The sequence below is a fragment of the Lontra canadensis genome, unplaced genomic scaffold (assembly GCF_010015895.1).
Source record: "Lontra canadensis isolate GAN:19392208 unplaced genomic scaffold, GSC_riverotter_1.0 scaffold69, whole genome shotgun sequence".
NCBI classification, from domain to species: Eukaryota; Metazoa; Chordata; class Mammalia; order Carnivora; family Mustelidae; genus Lontra; species Lontra canadensis.
Window position 1 is genome coordinate 10,142,208 of NW_022631063.1, and position 22,595 is coordinate 10,164,802.

Here is a 22,595-nt window from a genome sequence, read left to right on the forward strand (position 1 = left end):
GTAAATGTGTCAAAAATTCAAAGTAATATACATGTTTAGTAATATTGAAAGTATAAGAAGTAAACAAATAATACCTCCCTCAATTTGAATAGAGGTGTTTAATCATTGTAGCGATGGGATATCACATTGATACCATGCTAGTAAATAAAACATGGGAAATCCTTTGGCCATTAATTTTCCAAGTATTTCTCCCTGTAAATAACCTCTACATATCTTTTATATTTCCTGAGTAGATGTATATGTACCGATCAAGACATACATCCCTTGTGGTGTAGATGACCTTGCATCCATGGCCCTTGAGAGAATAAATATATGTCGACAGTGCAGCTGTCATGAATTGAGTTCATAAAATTGGATTTTTTTTAATCTGACATATTATTCTTGCTTAATTTCATTGTGCTGACCATGGTTTCAGTGCTATAAATCAGGGAGAATGTTTGCCCACAAAAGAAAGAGAGAGCAGCAGTAACAATATGAAATATTGCCTTTGTTTTAATAAAAATATTTCTTTTTGGGGGGTACCTGTCTTCTTTCAGCTGTGTTCTCTGGGACTTATTATTTTTTATAAGTTTTTTTTTTTTAACAAATCTATGTTGACTTGATGTAAGGGATAACATAAAGCTCATAAAACTTAAATGTGAAACAAAAGAATGGGTGAGGTATGGTAGAAAGAAACCTATTTTTTAATGCGAAAAAGTAGGACATGTATATACATGTTCAAACAGTACACACAGAGTTGACTATGTAATTTGTGGGGCCCGGTGCAAAATAAAAATGTAATATCCTTTATTCTCCCCTGAGGAAGAAATTGTCACTAACGGTGCTAAAATACAAAGCTTTTTCCTTTCTCTTGCATTTTCTATCTCAACTCATCATGTTTCTTATTTGCCACTTAATGTTCTAGGTAAAGAAAAAATTAAATTACTAGCACAAATTTTCTGTTTGTCTTCCTATGGTGCAATGCCAGTTTTAAATGCAAATATAAGGACATTTAACTTGTATGTGGAGTCACCAAAGTGATATAATTTCTATTTCCTGGCTTGTACATGCACATGTATTATATTCTTACTGGAACAGTAGAAACCATGCACAAAACTAATTCAACTGTTTTTACTTCAGTTCTTGATGCACACGGCTTCTACCCACATTCTCAATCTGCAGCTGACAGATCGCTAAGGCAGGACTCAGGAAGAGGAACTATGGGTTGCCCTAGCTTTCTTTTCCCTTCGTGTCATTATTTTCGGTGTAAGTGGTTGGCTCATACAGGGAAGTAATATGAATAAGAACGGATATGATAGAGTTTCTTTGTCAATACTACCGCCCTCTTTCTGATTAGAATGGGAATTGGGACCTCTGGGGCTGTCAGCACCTGAACTTGCTCATTGGCAGATGTAACATGCTCACTATGTACTTGGGTTGAGCTGTGTGGAGCTCCCAGGCCTCACGAGCGCACCTGAATCCTGTTCTCACCAGGCATAGTGAATGTTCTATGTGAAAGGGGTGTCAAGGAACCGTGGACATGTACATGACCTTGTCCCTGCTCACCTACGTGCCCCAGTGTTCCATTACACTTCATTACAGAACACAAGTTCAAAGATAAAATCACTAAGAATTCCAGGATGGTGATAGCAGAGCATTACACCCAGGGCTCAGGCCCTTGAGCATGGGGCCCTGTGTGCCTGTGAAGCCAGCCCTGAGTATAGAAATTCATTAACTGAATGCCACTCACATTCCCAATTATTTCAATAGCTTCTTCAATAACATTTCCGATGGATATAGCTATAGAGAGGTAGATATGTACATATATAGAGTGGTAGATTAAATACAGCCACCAATTCAGCCAACCAAGAGGGGTAGTCTGCTTTCCTCCTCTTTAATTCCAACAGGCCCCCAAGATGTGCTTTCACCATGAGAATGCTATGGGAATGACTGTGTTTGACTTTGAGTGTTGGCCTACAAAGGCCTACAGTTTTATTCTTGCCCATGGGGAGTGCTTCCTCTTTTGTGTGAAGACACCTGAGAGGAGGATCCATGTAGGTCATTCCAGCCTTTTCAGCTATACCAGCTGAGGGCCCAGAGAACTGAGTCCATTTAGTCTCAACCAACTCCCAGCTGGTTGCAGCCTCCTGAGTCAGCCCAGGTAGGCTTATCAACAGAAGAACCGCTCAGGAAACCCACAGAATCATGAGAAATAATAAACAGTCACCATCCTACATCATTAAGTTTTGGGGTGTTTTGTTATGAGCAATAACTATGTAATAGTATTGACATTAAAAACATTTAAACCTGTATTCTTCCACAAATGAGATTACATCATTCATATTATCTCTATCTTGCTTTTTTCCATTTAGTGGATCTTAGAGATCCTTCTGTCTCAGTGCATTCAGATTAGCCACATTATGCTAAGAGTTTTTCATCGGCTGGATTACCATAATTTGTTTAACCCATTCGCCTATTCATAGACAGTACATTGGTTTTCATTCTTGTAAACAGTGCTGCCCTGGACAGTCTTCTACATATATCTTGATGTATTTTTATGAAGTAAGTCCTTACCTGTGGACATTTTGTGAAATTTACAAGTTGAATATTTTCTAATTACACTTTAGAAAGTTAGCACCAATGTATACTTCACTGTGTATTTCAACAATGTGTAATTTCAAACTTCGAAAATTTTGCCAGGAAAAAAATTGGTATCTTCTTATTATTTTGTTTAACTAATCATGAGTGAGGTTAACATCTTTAAAAATATTTCCTGGTGGTTGTGGGGTTTTTGTTTTGTTCTGGTTTGGTTTGGTGTTTTTTTAGTTTGTTTTGGTCTGCGAGTGAGTTTATATTTTTTGTTCAGTAGTCTACTGGGTTGTATCTGCACTTTCTAATAGTATAAAAGCTCTTTGTAAATTAAACATGCTTCCTTTTTGCCATATGTATTAAAATATTTTCCAAGTTTTTTGTTCAAGATGTATTTTGTGACCAGACACTTAGGACTAGAGAGACATTTTTTTACTTGCTTTATGATTTTTTTTTCCCCTCAAGACATTTCATTCATTAATTTTTTTCCTCTAATCTCTTTTCCTTGAACTATGGCCCAGTTGTACCTCCCTAAGGACATATTGCTATAAAAAGAAAACTTTTAAAAGATATTTTGTTGTCTATCACTTCCCTTGGAAATTAATTTATCCGTTTAATGTTTTTATCCTTTTGCTACTTCAGGGACGTATGGTACTACAGGAGGTTAATCCTGAATTGGTTTGTTGCTAGATCTTGTTGACTACAAAATGCAGTTCCTAGCAGTGATTCATCCTTATCTCTTTGGGGAAAACTGAAGGGAAGAATGCCTTTTAAAATTATATCACATACTGTTTTTCTTGGCCAGATCAATGGCTTAGCCGTTTCAGTACATCGTCCCTCATTCTTTTTACGGATCAGATACTTTTAGTGGGACATCTTAGAGGGTTGGAGCTAAAGAGATGAAGTAATTCCACCTTCTTGCCTGGATCTGATAATTCCCATATGCAATGCATTGCTTGTCAGTGGTTCTAGGAAAATGGGATATAGTCATGTGTGGAAAATAGCAGAGCCAGATCCAAAAACCTTGGGGGAGGAGATTGATAAGAATGTCTATCAATTGGGTGCATATTATGAAGGTAGGGGAAGAGAACTACTTTTAATTAAAAACTTGATTTGGAGAGGCAAGCTAAAATGGTGGTGGAAAGTGCTGATAAACAGTAAGAAAGAGCTAGTGAGCTCCTCTTCCGGAAAAGTTTGGAGACCTCTTTTAATACATAGCAATCCCCCTTGGAAATAGATTAAAATGTTTATTTGTCAAAACCAAACAGCTTTCAGCCTCTTTGAGAAATGAGAAGGCTGTCAAAAGATTGGTTTTCAATAAAGGGAAATATTCTTCCTTTAAACATCAAAATATTTTGGGGGGGCATTTCGGTAGCTCAGTCAGTTAAGTGACTGACCTGATTTCTGCTCAGGTCATGATTTCAGGGTCGTGAGATTGACCCCTGCAGCAAGCTCCACGCTGGGTGTGGAGTCTGCTTAAGATTCTCTCTCTCCCTCTCCTTCTGCTCCCACTCCCCACCCTTTCCCTTAAAAATATATATTTTTGGAAGAAATTTTTATAAATTACTTTATAATCTCCTTCTCCTACTCTTAAGTAGAATACTATATTTTGTTTTCTTCTATCATAATGACTCTGTCTTCCTGATAATTTTATGTCCTTATATTGTGCTTTAGTTAGCTGGTAGAAGCCCTTAGGGGCTTCTAAGCTGTGTGGTTTTTGCCCCCATGCTAGACTACAACACTATGTAACAGAATTCTATAGCTTTTCTGTTTTCCCCTTTATTCCAAATTCCTGGCTCTCACTTTTCATAGCAATCAATATACTTGTCTGTAGAAAGCCATCTTTATTACTTGTCCCTGGTGATCTTTCTCTGATAAGAGTTTGGAAACAACATATTCACACTTTCAGCGTGGTGTCTAAAGTAAGAGTGAACAACCTTAAAGAAGTGAGCTGTTCACTCTTATAGCAGGGTCATCTACCACCTCTGATGTGTAAAATACATGGCACATTTGGTTTGGTGACTTAGGTGACTTATTTGCAACTCTTAATTGTGTTCAGATTGATTAGGAGACCTCTGGATTAATGATGTATGACTGAAGGGATTTAAATCTTTATAATACATTATTTCTAAATTATGTGTCAACCTGTAAACATTATCCTATGGAAAAAAATATATATAACACACACTATAAATATATAGGATATGTCCCATGAATATACATATAAATACACACATATATCTATGAATATATATTCATTAATACATAGAGGGGGCAATTTCTAGGGTGGAAAAGCATATGGCCTGGCTGTCATATAAAGTTGAGTCAAATGAGATTTTACTGCTTCCCGGCTGTTTGATATTGGGCCAGGTGTTTGTACCTTAGTTTTCTCATCTATAAAATAAGATAAAATACAGCTTTGCATGGTTGTAGAGTATCTGAGCATCTAGCACATAGGTGAACATTGAGTGAAAGAATTTCATTAAATGATAATTTTAGATATATATATGACTTCATATTCATTCAAATATGTTTTATGAATGTAAAACTATTAGAATACATTCTCAATATTTATAATAAACTAGTCTTTTATCCTATTAATATAAATATATAATTATAAATCACCAGAACAAAACTCCACACAATTGTATAATAATAGTAAGCTCTCTTAACAGTTATCCATTCCTAATTCAGAAGTCAAATTATCAGTGGCCGTGAAAGACTGGAGTCATGAAGGAGCTCAGGCTAGCCAGTTTCTCATTCCTCTAAAGTTTCCATTTCCAGATTGGAATGTCAGTCTAGGGTGAAAAGAGGATGAGATTGAGTATCAGTCAATCTTCCAGACTCTCCCTGACCTGAATGAAGGTGGTATTTCTAGCAACGCCAGATCTTCATATATGTATGAAGTCTAGCAACTCCAGATCTTCATATATATATGAACTCCAGTCATATATATATATGTATATATATATACATACATATATATGTATGTATATATATATATATAAAATTGTTATCAGACAAGGTAACTCCTGACCCATTTGTAATGGAAATAGACTCTCCATGCAATTAAAGATGTCACATCTCAGTGTAGATGCAGGCTTGTTTTGAAAAATGCAAATTGATAAATAGCAAACAATCTTGGCTACAAAAAAATTCAAAGTAGCTTCCTTTGAAAGTGCTAACTTTCTCATGTATAGACATGTAGGCTTGCATAAATATGTGCAAAACACACCCACTTCTATGTACCTACATTTAGTTCTGTTCTGTGCCAGTGTTTACTAATCCAAGAGATTATGCCAGAGTAAGCTGAAGAAGGCTTAGGTCTCCGTGCTTTGAGGTTAGAGGTTTGTTGCTTTGGCACCACCAGAAGTCAGCTGGGTAGGGGGTCAGTGGAACAGCCTCTTGGTGTAGCTCTTGGTCACATGATGTCTCAGATGTGAGACACTAGTGTAAACTCACAGCCCTGATCTTCCTTTCTGTTGGTGTGATAAAACAGGCTCTGTTTGGGTGTTGCCTGGTAGATGAAAATAATACACTGCTGAGTGAGAACAGTGTTGTCCTGAGGCGTGGCGTCCTTTTGACTTCCTCCCCCAGATGGAGCACTTCCTGCTTTCCAGCTGAATGATGAGTCATGTGAAGAGACTTGAGGATGTGACACAGGAGATGGGTCAGGCCCTAATTATTTGAATGGTATGAATGACAAATATGTGCATATCCCATCCAGGTAAAGCCAGGAAATGCAAGAAGGGCTGGAATAACTCATGGCTACATGTCAGCATCTCCCAAGGCGAGTGGTTGAGTGCCTTCAGCCTCCCAAAGTGCCACATCAAAGTAGTAATGTTTACCAGCATTCTTACTGCAAATCTGAACATTCTCATGCTTATTTCTATTTCTTGTGATTTCTGGTCACTGGTAAGTGTCTTTTGAGTTAATTCAGAGGGACAGATTTGTGAAGTGTCCGTATACCTGAGCTAGACCTATGTCTGTGCTCTAATAGTGACATGTGGTCAGAAGAACCATCATGCAAGAACACTCCCTGGGGTGTGTAAGGAAGATGATGCACACTGCCTACTAAATCCTGTTCTTCTAGAACATAAGCATTAGCATTTGCTGTCTGTCAGGAGGCACTTATATATATATTATTTTGTTTTATCCTAATTATGACTTAATGAGGTAATAATAATAAACAAAATTAGTGATATACCTAATAAGATAAGAAAGCTACTGTTCTTATTTTATCCCCTCATGCTATTACATATCATTTCCTACAAGAAGTAGCCATGTTGGAGGGATTCCCTCTGGTTTCCTGAGAGCTGAGATGTGTTTATTATTCTGTATATATCACAGTGTGAAAGAACATCCTCCTAAAAAATGGCCTCCCCATTTCAATCTCAGCGCACTTCACAGAGAGAGTCATGTTAATGGTCCATCATTCTAAGATGATCAAATAGTCCAACCTCTAAATACACTGGGAAGTTGGGGTGAAAGGTAATCTACCATTTCCCACCTTTGTTTTCCCTCCAACTTGTTTTTTGTTGAGATTGACCTAGAGAATATGAAGTTTGGTGTATTATATGAGTCAGCTTTTGGATCTTTGATTTATGGCTAAAAATAAAGAAGAATCCAGAGGCAGTTTTTTCTAAGGAACTCCTGTGTGTGGTATAAGGCGAGTATCTTAAATAAATGTAAGATCTTTCTAAGCATGCCAGTGATGAAAAGCTTAGCTCCAGAGTACCTGGGTGGCTCAGTTGGTTAAGCGTCCGCCTTCTGCTCAGGTCATGTCATGATCCCAGGGTCTTGGCATTGAGCCCCACCTGGGGCTCCTTGCTCAGTGGGGGCTATGCTTCTCCCTCTGCCTCTGCCCATCGCCCCACCCATGATCTCTCTTGCTATCTCTGTCTTTCTCTCTCTCAAATAAGTAAAATCTTCTAAAAAAGAAAAAGAAAAGTTTAGCTCCTTTTACCACATAGGCATGTTTTTATTGTAGGAAATCTCTTTGGAGATGATTCCAGAAGACTTTGTATATAAGTTTTTGATACAATTTGAAGGTACTGTGCACACCAAACACTTTTGCTGCCCTATGCATTTTGGTTGCACATGTGAAAATTTATTTAAAGTCCAGAATGGTATAGCACATACATAGTACACCACACACACAGTCACGGGAGAGGTTAGGAAGAAGAATTACATGAACCATGTATTGGAGAAAATCAAACCCCATTTATTTATACCATATGTTGTTCTTTACTACTCTTATTTTTTTCTTAAGAGCCACAAATTATGCCAGTTTCCAAATATGGGCAATAAATAAGATTGTCTCCTTACCCTTCTCCTCATCCCTGTACACCAGAAAACAGCTTCCTCCTAATATAGGTCTCCATGTCCCCAACTCCAAATTATCAGTAACAAATTGAGGATCTCCATCTATATTTTGTTTTTCATGAAAGAAATATATTGTGGAAATAATTATGGAGAGTTAGAAGAAATTATTAGTTTCCTTATAAAGCCACTCTTTTCTACTATCTTAAGCTTCAAGTCGAAACTTCCATTCATTCATTCATAGAATATTTACTAAATGTTTAGTAAGGGTACATCATAATTCAAATGACATCCAAAAACTATGACATATGTGCCTTGGGCCCAAGGAGGTGACTCTCTAATTCAGGAGATAAGTCACATACATATGAAAAATTGAGTATTAATATAAAATTAGAAGTACTAACATTAGGGGGGAAATTAATGGTCCACAGAATGATGAAATGATCTATGTCATACTTTCCATCTTCTTAAGTGCTGAATACCTGTTTTCTTTCTAGTACTTTGTCTAATACTTGTGTTTCATCTGTAATTCAAAGCCTGAATAAAATCTTACTTCCTCCATTGAAAACTTTGAACATGAGAAGAATTATGGTCAGATTATCCTTGGGTCTAAAGTACTTATTATGTGCCTTCTTTTCCATTAAGCATTTGTGTTTAATTGCTTTTTGCTTGTTTATTACTCTATTCATGTGAGAACTGGTAGCGGGAGTATAGCTACTTACACATCTTTAAAGAAAGATTTCCCTCTAGGAAAAATAAGCTATGCTCTTAACTGAGCATGCCATTTTGAAAGGCAAAGGAATAGGTAGACATCCACCTGACAGGACAGATCAGCTAAATCAACCTGGCTATCAATGGAGTACTGTGTTTCTACTAGGTCTCCTACGCAACACTTGTTCTTCTCACTTAGCGATGAATCACTGATTCTTTGGTCCCCTGTGCCTTTATCTTCATGTTTGATACTTTTACTGACCACTTTACTTCTTATCATTATGTCATTGGTGGGGTGGACTACTCAGTGATGGTCAAGTCTTAAGGACTGAGTGCAATGTCCACCGTCAGTGACTATCACATTGTAGGCACTAAATTAATATTTACTAAATAAATAACTGTAAACACTTAGATGTAGATTTTAATCAAAATTAATATTATAGTTCTTTTATAGGAAAGAAAATCCACTGGAAAAACACCAAATGAAGTAGCCCTTTCCTTCCTCTTTATGCTGTTTCAGGGAAACTGTTTTGAGATGTCTTGGTAGCTCAAGGACATCCTCCTGTCTTCCTAGTTGGGAGCTCCAGAACCAGCTCCAGAGAGCTTAGAAGGATTTCCCCAAGGCTACCATGCAAGGCAGTGGCACAGCCAGGCAAGCATTGGTATTTCCCCATTGCTGGCCCACACCTGTGCCTTTAGAAGAATCTCTGGACAGGAGTTAAAAGCACATGTGATAAGGTAAAGCTTTGGATTAGCTGTGTTTCCAAAACTATTCTGAGAATCTGATAAGAATCATGGACCTACCCTCTCCTTAGAAAAATGCATACATACAAAGCTTTGTATATAATTTTAGGCATGAACTTCATGAATCTCATCCAATGACAAACATCTAAGTAGGGTTCATGATGCCCATTTCAAGAAGTCATGATACAGATGGTATTTGACGGGAAGCATTCTATTTCTTAACTCTCCTATACTCTAATTACACTTGAGTAATTACAAGGCCATGCAATGTGGATAGTTACTACCACTTCTCAAAATGCCCATTTAGAATTTAATTATTAACGAGGGAACAATTCCCAGAGCAGACATCCAAATCTACGTGTTGGCTGAAAACACACCCACCCACACACACACACACACACCCACTCCTGAGCATAAACTATTAATTTAAAAAGCATCTACTTTACTCAATATAAAGTCAGTTTAATGACTTGAAATTTTGGGTTTCCTGTAACTACCTAATCCTCCACTTAAAACTTTTTATTGTCCCTCCCTTTCTATCTTTTTTTTTAATATTAATCACTGTCACAGTGTGTATCATTTATTAATGATAATCTGGAGCCTAGAACGTTAGTTGTGAGGCGAGTATATATAAATCATTTGCCATGTGTAAAATATTCCAAGAGACAATGGGAACGGCTTCCCCAGAAGATACAGTCATGATCTTTTTCCTCAAGGAGATTATGTAGTTCTTGGGTCTTTACTGAGTGCCAGTCAAGCTTCAAGCAAGAGAGACAGAGACAAAAATCACTCTTAGGTTGGGTTAACAACATGGAGGAGGTGAGGGGTCTGTACTGGGCTTTGGAAGGTAAGCGAGATTTGAGAAGGCTGGAAAAGGGGAGGGTATTTTAGTCAATTCCAGTTATCTATTGCTATATAACAAACTACCTTAAAATTAGTCACTTAAACACACTTTTTTTATTTTTTAACTTCAATTTAGTTAACATATAGTGTATTATTAGTTTCAGGGGTAGAATTTAGTGATTCATCAGTTGCATACAACACCCAGTGCTCATTATATCAAGTGCCTCCTTAATGTCCATCACCCAGCTACCCCATCCTCCTAGCCCTCTCCCCTTCAGTAACCCTCAGTTTGTTTCCCAGAGTTATGAGTCTCTTATGGTTTGCCTCCCTCTCTGATTTCATCTTATTTTGTTTTTCCTTCCCTTCCCCTATATTGATCTGTTTTGTTTCTTAAATCCCACATACGGTTTTTGTCTGACTGGCTTATTTCACTTAGCATAATACCCTCTAGTTCTATCCACGTCATTGTAGATGGCAAGATTTCATTCTTTTTTGATGGCTGACATGGAGAAAGGGGAATCCTCTTACACTGTTGGTGGGAATGCAAACTGGTCTAGCCACTCTGGGAAACAGTATGCAAGTTCCTCAAAAAGTTGGAAATAGAACTACCTGATGACCCAGCAATTGCACTGCTAAGTATTTCTCCAAAGGATGCAAACATAGTGACTCGAAGGGGGCACCTTCTCCCCAGTGTTTATAGCAGCAATGTCCACAACAGCCAAACTATGGAAAGAACCCAGATACCCATCGACAGATGAATGGATAAAAAAGATATGGTATACAAAACAACCACACTCTTATTTTGCTCACAAATGTGTAGTTTGGATAGGCCATGACAGGGAGGTAAGGGTGGGAGAGAACAGCTTATCTCTGTTCCACTTAGGATCATCTGGGGACAACCTAGAGGATAGCTCTGGGCTAGAATCAGCTGCAAGCTCACTGTTGGCATGTCTCTTGGTTGATGCTGGCTGTCAGCTGACCTTTCCACATGGCTGCTTGGCTTTCCCCTAGCAAGGAGGCTAGAAACAAGAGTCAATGTCCTGAGAGAAACAGGCAGAAGTCCCTTCGGTTTCATGACTTACCTTGTAACTTATCTATTGTTACTTTGGTCAAATTCACAGGTACACCCAGATTCAAGGAGAGGGAACATAGTCCCAACCTTTAACTCATTAACATCACATTGTAGGAAGAGCATGTGGGATGGGAGATATTGCTGGGGTCCTTCTGGAAAACACAGCCTGCCAGAGGCCATGGAGGTATAGCAGTGAGGTTATAGCGGTGGTGAATTTAAAGGTGCTGGGGAATCAGTTTGGGTGGAATAGAGAATTTGTAGCTAGCAGCCTGGGAAAATGGATAGGAATCCAAGCCAAAGAATCTGGACTTGAATCTGTTGACCGAAGGGAGTCTTCAGAGTTTTTGCTGGGATCACAGTGACAAGTATGATACAGCTGTAGAATATTCAGTTGTGTGAGTGGAGGTTGAAGATGGTACCATAACCGGGTATGTCTGAAGTCTGGATATGCTGTGATAGGGCCATGCCTTGGGGGGTATAGTCTAGAAAAAGAGAGACCTTGCCAGGGAATATAGGATGTTAAAAATAATTGGATAAGAGCAGTAAAGGAAAAGAAAAAGGGATAATGTCATTCTTTAGAGCTAAGTAGAAATATAAACTCTATTCTTGAGGACATGAAGATATTTATAATCCTTATCCCATTTGTGAACATTCATATTCATATATTTCATTGCAGCCATTTTGATTTTCACTTTGTGTTTGATTTTGAGATTGTGGGCCTGAATCCCCATTTATAGAAGAGAAAATTAAGTAATTACCCAAGTGTCCTATACTAGGAGCTCTTCTCTGTTAAGGCCAATCTGTGAAGGCCTTCTCTGTGGCTACCAACTGAATCTTGAAATCTGTGCACATTTAATATTTACAGAAATAGATCTTGTTCTGACACCAGGTGGCTGGCTGGCTTGTTTCTGACAGCTGCTAGTACTGTTGCCATTAAATTGGTCATCCTTTTAAGGCAGGGTTTGTGTGGTGTTTGTGTTATTTGCCTTACACATAGAAGAAACTTTGTCTTTGAGGTTGAATGCAATTGATGTATACGTAAGGCGAAGACTCTCCTTGAACATATAAGTTTCTGGTGGGTCAGTATACACTGCTGAGTAAGTCTACTTGCTCCCTCCTGCCCAGCCCCAGGAAGAGGTAGAGCAGACACACTTTCCCAAGGGCAGAATGGCTGTGGCCTCACCCTGTCCCCTCTTGGAAATCTCATCTCAACATCCTAAGCTGGGGTTGTGGGACCTGGGACAGAGACTAGGGTTCAGGCTGTAATTGTGTTGATAGTTGATAGTTTTCAGATGCCACACAGGAGAATGGGTCTGAAGGATAAGGACTCCCTTCCATCTCAGGCTTTTTTACTGTGAAGGCAGTCTGTGCTTTTCATGGAGCAAAAATTACTTCTGGACTTCTCACCTCCTCTTATTTGCCTCCTTCCTCTCCTACACCCCATGGTGAATCAGCTGTATCCTCTCAAGCATGAGATTCAATTACTTTTATTGTTAGGCTTGGCTATGATTGTCTTTAATAGTCAGAAAATTATCCAGCATCTAAAAAGCACAATTAAAAAATTCAGCCACAGTGTGTCCCTGTGAATATTGGCTGGCAGCAAAGAAGTAATTCTTCTGAGCAGTTCTTATAGACATTTGGCATTTAGTACTTGCTCTCCAATTTTTTTTTTTCCCCAAATGGAAGCCTGGGGTTGTTTCTTTTTTTCCACCCCATTCATTTGCAGGCATATTTTAACCAATCTCAAAATGAAAGGATCAGTTTAAAGTCATCTTTGAGGTAGAAAATATTTTGTTGCTGATAATCTTTACTTTCTATGTACACCACCAATCAGACATATGAATACTAAGCATGTTTAGACCCTGGTTCTAACCCTATATAAACTGACATCCTTGGGAAACTTACTTAATTCACTAGCAACTTGTCTTCTTATTGGGAAGAAGGGAAGAACATTCTAACCAGCCTTATAGATAGGCTGACAGGAATACTAGTGCAAATGATACTGGCGAAAAAAGTATTCTAGGAATCATCGTGGATGATAGTAACTTAGGGCATTTGCAGTAGGGATCATGTGGAAGTCATTCCAGGGCACACTGGAGCTGCTTTGGATTATATGGGGACAGGGAGTCCTAGAGCTTTATGGACCTAAAGTATTTCTGACAAACAGCAAGTGTTTCATAATATGCCATGGCTCAATCCACGACAGGAGAAGTCATTGCCTCCTACACTTTCAGGGAGCAGGAAGCCAGGGTAGCAACACTTAATGAATGGCCAGACAGCTCAGGGAACGTCCCTGCCTATGTTGTTTTGAAGGAGGACAACCAGTTTCAAGTGGGCAGGATTAAAATGCAAACCAAGCCCAGATTTTTTTAAAATTAATATTTGATGTTTGCCAATCAAAGGAAAGGTAATAGAGTACAGCAAACAGACTTCTTAGAGCTATGATGTCACCTGGTCACCTGGACTAAGACATCCTGCCATGAGATGGCTAGGGACAGCAGCTGCCCCCCCCACCATGGCTACCAGGGAATGAATTTGGCAAATGAAAGGGAAATACGGAAATATTCCTCAGACATGGCCACAACTTTTGGTAAAATGCATAAACATAAAACTGACCAATTTTAGCCATTTTAAGTGTACAACTCAGTGGCATTAAGGACATTTGTCATGTTTTGCACCATTACCACTCCTTCCAGAACTTTTTCATCATCCCATAAGGAAATCACAGACCCACTTAGCAGTCATTCCCTGTTCCCCCCTCCATCCAGCCCTGGCAATCACTGAAGCAGGTTTTTTAGGGAGGGCACTGAGGTTGGGAATTAGGAGATGGGGCTCTTTTCAACTCTAAGCGGACTCCTGGCTTTGTGTTTTCCAACAACATAACAGCTCCCTCATAACAGCATGATGGCAAACCTGTAATTCATGACTCCCTTCACAAAAATTTCAAAACAACTGTGGTGAGTGTAGTTATATATCATAAAATTCACCCATTCAAGTGTGTAATTCAAGGAGAATCTTCACAAGATGGTGCAGCTATCGCCACTGTCCGGTTTCAGACCAGTTTCATCTTCCTGCTTAGATCCCTCATGGCTGCTCGTAGTTAATCCCTTCCCACCCCATTCCTAGGCAGTCACGGATCTACTCCCCATGTCTATAAATATGCCTTTCCTGGACATTTCTTATCAGTGTAATACTGTGACATGTGGTCTCCATTTCTGGCTCCTTTCACTGAATAGAATGGTTCTGAAATTCACCTGTGGTGTAGTCTATGTCAGTAGATTTTTTTTCATTGCAGTATTCTGTTGATTGAATGTACCACCTTTATTCTACCCACTGACTTGAAAACATTTTACGCACCCACCATATTTTCTTCATACAATTCTGCGACTCTGTTCAAACATTTTAGAGGAAGTTTCTTGTCTGCAAATTCTAGAGGGTCATAGTGTCCTCTGATAGGCCCACTCACTAAGGTTCTGTCCAACAAAAGTCCCCAGGGCAGATCCAGATTCTTAGATCATTCAGTTATTCAGCAGATATATGTTGAAACCTCACAGCATGTCGTGCTCTGTGCTAGACACAACAGATATGTTCAGCGCTTTGGGAATTTCTGCTCGAATGCGAGAGACAAATCTCTCATCACACTGTGCACAGCTCCCCTTCTGGTGGGTCAAAGGAGCAGAGACCAATGTTTGGTCACTGGCAACTTTCTTTGTTTCCCCGCTCCCTCACACCCCGCCCCAAACTTCTCACTCCTCAAATACTGGATGCTCCTCCACAGTGCTCTCAATTCACCCCGAGTTTCCAGAGCATTTTGTTTGATATCTCCTCTATCTTAGAATGGTGTCTCTGTATATACCTTAAGTGTAGAAATGATTGATGAATGAATGACTCTTACTGATGAACACATGAGGGGATAAAGGAGCAAACAGAAGAATTAGGGACACTGGCCCCTTTAGATCTCTTGACTTCTAGACATGACTTGTTCCCTCCCTAGTTGGGGTCAGCAGTTACATGATTGCCTCTCCAGAATGAAGGCGCGAGTACACAAGGGAAAACACAGTAATCTGGAATTCTCCCTGCTCGTTGGAACATAGGCTTGACATAAACTTCTTATCACTATCATTGATATTTTAATAGTATCCCTAGGGTCACTCTCCAGGCAGACTATTTAGGGAAACAATATGAAAATCGTCTTGCATGGCAGGGTGACCGGGTCCAGATGCCAAAGATAGTGATTTAGAATGGCTTCTCCAGCCTGTCTCCAGGCCCCTCCCTGCTCTGTTCTGCCACCACCCGGCTCACACTCTTAGTTTCCTGTCCTGGGTCATCCTGCCTGACCAGAAAGCCAGGAGCCAAGGGGACAGGACACATCCTGTGTATTCCTGTGGGACGCTGGGTGGAAGGTGGAAGAGCGAAGACCCAGGAGGCTCCACCAGGCAAGGTGTTTCATGTGGAGAAGAAAAAAGGTGGTTCTTGAGGTCTTTGCTACTTGCCAGTTCTGGTGGCTGGGGTCTAATCAGAGTCCCGTTAAAATTACTGGGATAAAACATTAAAAAGGGAAGAGACATGGAAATGCCTAGTCTTGGAGATTACTTAAGGTTACTTGAAGCTTTAAAAATAGGCTATAGTTATTTTAAGATTATGTTCTTTTGTAGGACTAAATACCTATGTGTTATCTACTTTAATAGGACCATGTTTTAACCTCATCCATTGTGGGATAACTGTGGAGATTTTATTTCCGTGGTCGTTGGTTGGGGCTCAGTGGTTTGGTCCTTCATAGAAACATACTTCATGGCTGGTGGCCATCGTACCACAGTGGAGGGTCTACTATGTGCTATCATGTCCCTCCACCCATTACAGGAGGACTATTCAGCATTCCTGGATGAACCATAGCCTGCTGGGTTCCGTGTCTTACTGGCAGAGAAAGATTGAGATGCTAGTTGGAGAGAAATTACCTTGGGTTTGGGTTTGGGTTGATTCTATTTTTGCTTAGCATCTTTAGCATTTAAAATGTGCTCATGCTTGAGGCACCTCAAATACATTTTATCAATTCTAAATTCATATACAGAGATACTTTTCTCTGAGTGAGCTCCAGTGAAAATGCAGTGACACCTGGTCCTAATCTTGTGAATCGAAAGTCAGAGTGTACAGTCTTTTTTTTTTCCTTCTTGACACTTTGCTTTTAATTCACACTGGATCCTTTCTGTTGAGTTAGTAATTTCATTTTAAGTATAGAAATCAAGTTTAATTAAAGCTTTCTTGCCATTTAAAATAATAATTTGTTTATTTAGCATTCTTAATTACCTTGAGTAAATTGCCTATAGAAGCTCACCTAATTCATTTGTTTGTTCAAATTATTACTGTCATTTGCATATTTTGAAAGACACCACTTTAATGAAACACTGGGGTGAAGGTAGGGCAGATGATACTTTCTGAGGCAAATGCTCAGGCAATGGTCTTTCTGCTCAAGTCTGTTTGTTCAGCTGGAGGGTTTGTATCATCCTACTGAGTTTTCACAAAAGATTAAAGTCTTAAAAAGCTTTAGTATCGGAAAATCATTAGAAATGAAGTGGGGGGGGCAATATAATGAATGTGAACAGCATTCAAGTCCGGCCAGAAACTGCCACTTAGGCCTCTCCTGTTAACTTCTTATAACAAATGCAGATATGCCTCTCCTTAACCTCAAGATTTGTTCTTGCAGTTTGAGGGTATATGTAACATTTCTAATGCATTTGAGGACCTTAAGATAATTTGTTGAAAGGCTTTCTGTTAATAGTAAAAAAATGTGATGTTGGATAAAGGCAACAATTTTGTTCTGAGGGTATTAAATCCATTTATCATGTTAATAACCAGCTATAGGAGAGTTTAGAGAACTTATATTGATAAATAAGTAAGAATGATTTTTTATTTGGTTATCAATTACTTTACATTTTAAGAATGGATCTTAGCTCATAATCTTTGGGAGTGCTATTTTTTACTGTTCTTTGGGAACTTTTTTTTAGCGTGGAGGAATGAGGGATTTCTTCACAGTTCTGCACAAGTTTGCAGGATACTTTGATTGAATCAGTTTCTGATTTACTGATTTTAAGTAAATCCTGAGCCTCCTAAACTTTAGAAACTGACTCATAGTTCCCACTATTAAAAAAAAAAAACCAGTTTGATAGAGCATAATAGAACACATTGCATTAATTTAAGTATCTCCAGGTTTTCTATTGCCTATAACCAAAATGTGGAAAACATTCTAACAAGAGCCCTTCATTAGTGTTTGTTATATACTAAGAGCATCTCTGAATGATGTGGCCAGAAGGCATATCTCAAATAGGAAACATTCTCTCTTTTGTACTAATGGATTATTTGTAGAGAAAGGGCATATGCATCTTAGGGAACACTAGTAATGAAAGTAAATGAATAACAGAGCCAGTTTTTGATGTTTGCACTCTAATTTAAAGGTCTATGATGAAGACAGGATGATTGTTCCTTTTGAGCCTGGTTGAGCCTGGGTCCTACTCTTCTGTCTTTGTTCATGAAGTCACAGCCCCTGGTCTGCCATTAATAGGGCTTGCGCTTTTAGACCTTCTCCCTGTTGTAACAGAGAGGATGCTGTCCTCATTCTCCAGAGTCCTGCCGGGGTGACTTAGTAACCCCATGACCTTGGGCAAGTTACTTCCCTGGACTGGTTTCCTCATGTGGAAAGTGGTTGTCTGTAGATTAATTTTAGACCCTTTTTAAGGTCATTCTAATTAAAATTCTAGGTTTCCAGAGGTAATGGATTATCTCTGATCCATATTTCTACCCACGGGCTCCATGCACCCAGGTGTGGGAGTTGGGGAAGCCAATTCCTGGAGTCCAGATGGAGTGAGAAGGTATGAATTAGGGTGAAGCAGGTGAGCTCACAGGGTCATCAATCCTACTGCCTTATCATGCTCTCAGTTCTGATGAGCCCACGTATGTCCACACACTGAACGTTTGACCGCACCTGGGTTTGTAACTCTCCCCACTCCTCTTCTGGGGTAGAGGGAAGTAGGGACACTGGAAGGATCTTAGAGATGCAAATATCTGGAATATGCTCTTGGTGTCTAAAAAAAAATTCTACCTTTGTTTAAAGAACACAAAAGAAGAATTATTTTCCTCTTGTTGGACTTAGAAAACAAAAAAACTCTAAACATTGTGACTTGTAAATGTTGATTTTTTTGCATTAGTATTTTATTTTTTAAGCTACAAAGTAAAACTATCCGTAAATATTCCTAAAAATTCAAACCCTATACAAAAGATGTTAAGTAAAAAAAATGAAAGTCCTTTCTACTACTATCCGGGTGGAGGGGGCGGCTATCCACTACTAACACTTCTGTTTGGACATTTCCTAGACATTTTCCCATGCACATATCAATGCAGTTACCACATATATGCCTGTCTTTTTGCCTTAAAAGTGAACTATACTGTAAATACAATTATACCAACTACTTTTTTTTTTTTTACTTAAATGTCTTTCATAGATATTCTACTGTGAGAATACGTATAGATCATAGCAAGGTATGTGTTCATTAAAAACAGCTGGACTTGTTTGTATAACTATGTAGACATAATAAATCATATAAAAGCAGTAACTCAGTAGATAGTGTCAAACATACTTCATCTTTCTGTTTTAGGAATGTTAGTGAGAACTGACCATTCTCTAGGCAGCTTGGGGTTACTTGCCCTGAACTTTGTTATAAACTGGTTCCCAGAACGAAGATAACCTTGTTCCTTAAAGTAGTTCTTTATTAGCTATTCTGATGAATAAATATATACTCATTGTTCATAAGCTAATATGTAACCCTTCCAGATTTTATATTTAGGTATATGCATTTTTAAATTTTGCCTGTGCTAATGCAGTGCTTACTACATGTCAGGCTCAGTTCTAAACACATTTCAAATTTAAACTCATTTGATTCTTATAACAACTATATGAGTAGGTACACTTATCCCATTTTAGTTTCCTTGTGATTTTTCCATCTAACCAATTATGTTATCTGCAGAAAATGGGAGTCTTATTTCTTTCTCTCTAACCTTTATTCCTTTTATTAATCTTTTCTGCCTTGTGCTGGTTAGGCCCTCCAGCACCAGGTGAGTAGGAACTGGTGAGAGTAGACATCCTTTTCTTGTTACTGATCTTGGGGGAAAGCATTCAATACATCACCATTAAATAAGATTACAGCTGTAGATTGAGGAAATCTCCCGTCCATTTTTAATTTGCTGAGAGTTTTGATCATGAGTTCGTATTGAACCTTGTCAGATGCTTTTCTGAGTGTATTAAAATTCTTTGTTTTTTTTTTCTTTTTTATTCTGGTAGTACATCTATTATAATAATTGACTTTTTTTTTTTTTTATTTAAAGATTTTATTTATTTGTCAGAGAGAGAGGGAGAGAGAGCGAGCACAGGCAGACAGAGTGGCAGGCAGAGGCAGAGGGAGAAGCAGGCTCCCTGCAGAGCAAGGAGCCCGATGCGGGACTCGATCCCAGGACGCCGGGATCATGACCTGAGCCGAAGGCAGCTGCTTAACCAACTGAGCCACCCAGGCATCCCTAATAATTGACTTTTAAATGTTAAAACTGTGTTACATTCCTAAGATAAACCCTAGTAGGTCATGATGTCAAACAGGATGATTATCTTTGTATCTTCCTAAGTTTTATTTGGTAATATTTGTTAAGGAATTTTTGTATCTATACTCATAGATACTGAGCTGTAATTTTCTTTTTTCATAGTATTTTTGTCAGATTTGGCATCAGGATTAAGCTGGCCTCATTCAATGAGTTGGGGGAGCTTCCATCCTGCTCCATTTTCTGAAAAAAAGTTTGTGTAAGATTAATATTATCTTTTCCTTCAATATTTGATAGAATTCGCCAGGAAACCAGAAAACCTAGAGTTATCTTTATGGGAAGGATAGTGTGTTCAATTACTTTAAGAGAGATTGAGCTATTAAGATTTGTAATTTCATCTTGTGTTGATTTAGGTAAGTTCTATTTTTTAAGAAATTTGTCCATTTTACCTAAGTTTCCAAGTTCATTGACATAAAGTTGTTTATTATAGTTACTTATTATCTCTTCAATATATTCAGATCTCTAGAGACATCCTTTTCATTCTTGATACTAATTTTTATTCCCTGATTTTAATTTTTCTTGATCAGTCTAGCTACGAATTTGTGAAATTTATTGATCTTATAAAGAACTAAGTTTTGGTTTTCTTGATTTTCTCTATTGTTTTTCTTTTCTTTTTCATTATTTATGCTTTTTAAAAAAGAGTCATTATTTCCTTCTGTCTGTTTCCTTTGTATTTAATTTGCTCTTTTTCTAGCTTCTCAGGTGAAAACTTGAATCACTGATTTTTGTCTTTATCCTTTTCTACTATGAACACTTATAGCTATAAACTTCCCTCTCATTACTTAACTATGGCACATGAATTTTGATATATTGCATTTTCATTATTCTTTACTTCAAAATACTTTCCCTTGATTTCTTCTTTCATTCACAAGTTCTTTAAAAGTGCGTTCTCAATTTCCAAATATTTGGGGTTTTCTAGGTATCATATTGATTTTTTTTTAATTTTTTATTTTTTCAGTGTAACAGTATTCATTATTTTTGCACCACACCCAGTGCTCCATGCAATCCGTGCCCTCTACAATACCCACCACCTGGATCCCCCAACCTCCCACCCCCTGCCCCTTCAAACCCCCAGATTGTTTTTCAGAGTCCATAGTCTCTCATGGTTCACCTCCCCTTCCAATTTCCCTCAACTCCCTTCTCCTCTCCATCTCCCCTCGTCCTCCATGCTATTTGTTATGCCCCACAAATAAGTGAAACGATGTGATAATTGACTTTCTCTGCTTGACTTATTTCACTCAGCATAATCTCTTCCAGTCCCGTCCATGTTGCTACAAAAGTTGGGTATTCATCCTTTCTGATGGAGGCATAATACTCCATAGTGTATATGGACCACATCTTCCTTATCCATTCGTCCGTGGAAGGGCATCTTGGTTCTTTCCACAGTTTGGCGACCGTGGCCATTGCTGCTATGAACATTGGGGTACAGATGGCCCTTCTTTTCACTACATCTGTATCTTTGGGGTAAATACCCAGTAGTGCAATGGCAGGGTCATAGGGAAGCTCTATTTTTAATTTCTTGAGGAATCTCCACACTGTTCTCCAAAGTGGCTGCACCAACTTGCATTCCCACCAACAGTGTAAGAGGGTTCCCCTTTCTCCACATCCTCTCTAACACCTGTTGTTTCCTGTCTTGCTAATTTTGGCCATTCTAACTGGTGTAAGGTGGTATCTCAATGTGGTTTTAATTTGAATCTCCCTGATGGCTAGTGATGATGAACATTTTTTAATGTGTCTGATAGCCATTTGTATGTCTTCACTGGAGAAGTGTCTGTTCATATCTTTTGCCCATTTTTTGATATGAATGTCTGTTTTGTGTGTGTTGAGTTTCGGGAGTTCTTTATAGATCCTGGATATCAACCTTTTGTCTGTACTGTCATTTGCAAATATCTTCTCCCATTCCGTGGGTTGCCTCTTTGTTTTTTTGACTGTTTCCTTTGCTGTGCAGAAGCTTTTGATTTTGATGAAGGGCTGGCAAGATATATTCAGGGCACTAAATGAGAAGAACATGCAGCCAAGAATACTTTATCCAGCAAGACTGACATTCAAAATGGATGGAGAGATAAAGAGTTTCCAAGACCAGCAAGGCTTAAAAGACTATGCAACCACCAAGCCGACACTGCAGGAAATATTAAGGGGGGTACTATAAAAGAGGAAAAATCTCAAGAATAGCATTGAACAGAAATATAGAGACAATCTACAGAAAGAAAGACTTCAAGGTAACACGATGTCAATAAAAACGTATCTATCAATAATCACTCTCAATGTGAATGGCCTAAATGCGCCCATAAAATGACACAGGGTTGCAGATTGGATAAAATGACAGGACCCATCCATATGTTGTCTACAAGAGACCCATTTTGAACCTAAAGATACACCCAGAATGAAAGTGAAGGGATGGAGAAGCATCTTTCATGCCAATGGGCCTCAAAAGAAGACCGGGGTAGCAATTCTCATATCAGACAAATTAGATTTTAAACTAAAGACTGTAGTCAGAGATACAGAAGGACACTACATAATTCTTAAAGGGACTATCCACCCAGATGATCTAACAATTGTAAATATCTATGCCCCCAATATGGGAGCAGCCAATTACATAAGAAAACTATTAATCAAGATAAAGAGTCATATTGATATGAATACATTAATAGTAGGGGATCTTAACACACCTCTCAGAAATAGACAGATCATCGAAGCA

The 22,595-nt window shown here is 38.6% G+C and overlaps 1 protein-coding gene across 3 annotated transcripts in view; it reads left to right on the forward strand.

Moving 5' to 3' along the window:
• RAPGEF4 (Rap guanine nucleotide exchange factor 4) overlaps positions 1-22,595 on the forward strand; it is a 294,249-nt gene that overhangs the window by 94,444 nt on the left and 177,210 nt on the right. The window lies entirely within an intron of this gene.